The 1,490-nt window shown below is 41.3% G+C and overlaps 1 protein-coding gene across 1 annotated transcript in view; it reads left to right on the top strand.

Moving 5' to 3' along the window:
* Positions 1-1,490, top strand: part of SGTB (small glutamine rich tetratricopeptide repeat containing beta) — a 43,817-nt gene that overhangs the window by 20,113 nt on the left and 22,214 nt on the right. The gene's annotated exons all lie outside the window — the stretch shown is intronic.

Raw genomic sequence — 1,490 nt, 5'->3', positions numbered from 1 at the left:
AGAGAGAGAGAGACAGAGCACCAGTGGGGGAGGGACAGAGAGAGACGGAAACACAGAATTCAAAACAGGTTGCAGGCTCTGAGCTGTCAGCACAGAGCCCAACGCAGGGCTCGAACCCACGAACTGTGAGATCATGACCTGAGCCAAAGTCGGACGCTTAACTGACTGAACCACCCAGGCGCCTCGTAAACATTATAATTTGTTGATGCTAATTGCAAAATTGTTCGAACAACTTTGAAAAAATTTGAAAATTGATTTCCTTTCCAGCAAGTGTATGAGTATATCTGGTTTTACTACATCCTAATCAGCACTAAGTACTTGAATTACCATTTTTTATTGTTAATTTAATATTATTTTTATTTTGATAGGAATTGTTCTAATTTATATTTAGTTACTGGGGAGGTTGGACATTTTTCAAATGTTGGCCATTTGTGTGTGTTGTTTTTTTTTTCTTAAAGTTATCTCTTTGTACCTGTGCCAGGCATTAGCCTGTTTGACCTCATATGTCTTTCTTTCCCTGTTCCACACTTTTTAAACAGAGGGTCTGACCACTAGAGGCTATATTTCCTAGGCCCCTTTGTCACCTGAGTTTTGTCTGGGATCAGCCACAGAAGGTGCTGGCAGGAGATTGGAGGGCAGAAGAGGGGAGAAGGTGGGGTATTTCTTCCCCTTTTTACATCAGGGTGTTTATCCAGCAGGGGCTGCTTCTCATCCTTGTCTCCAGCTCCCACTCAAGACACCTCCTATGGTCACAACTTTGGCCAGGCCATGTTGGCTTTTGGACTCTGCACTTTGTCCTGCATATTAGGGATGGTGATGGTTCCTGCTGTCCCTCATCTCTGGATTGCTGCACAGCTCCCTGTTTGGCATCTTAGCTCTTACATCTATCATGTAACAAATTCCCTGAACTAAAATAATCTGTTTTAAATATTAAAGTTTCAGTAGTACTATCTGCAGTGATGAAAACGCTCTGAATCTGCATTGTTCCATACAGTAGCCACTAGCCAGAGTGACTTTTGACCGCCTGACATATGTCTAGTGCAAATGGGAAAGTAAATTTTTAGTGTTTAATTGATTAAAGATCAATTAAAATTTTTTTATTGTTTATTTTATTTTTGAGAGATAGAGCATAAGCAGGGGAGGGGGAGAGAAAGACACACAGAATCTGCAGCAGACTCCAGACTCTGAGCAAGCTGTCAGCACAGAGCCTGACACGGGGCTCAAGCCCATAAATGGTGAGATCATGACCTGAGCCTAATTCACATGCTCAACCGACTGAGCCACCCAGGCGCCCCAGATTGAAGATCAATTTAAATTGATTTAAATTTCAGTAGCCTCATGGAGCTGTGGCTACTGTCCTGTACAGCATAGCTGTATATTAACGATATAATCCATTTGTCCTAATTGCATAGCTTACTGTTTGCCTTTTAATGTTTTTCATATGTAAAGCTCTTAAATATTTGTCTAGACAAGTTGTTTTTCCTTTCTTT

The sequence above is a fragment of the Suricata suricatta genome, chromosome 6 (genome assembly GCF_006229205.1).
Source record: "Suricata suricatta isolate VVHF042 chromosome 6, meerkat_22Aug2017_6uvM2_HiC, whole genome shotgun sequence".
In the NCBI taxonomy this organism is placed as follows: domain Eukaryota; kingdom Metazoa; phylum Chordata; class Mammalia; order Carnivora; family Herpestidae; genus Suricata; species Suricata suricatta.
Note: the sequence above shows the minus strand (reverse complement) of the source record. Positions and strands in the feature narration are given on the sequence as shown.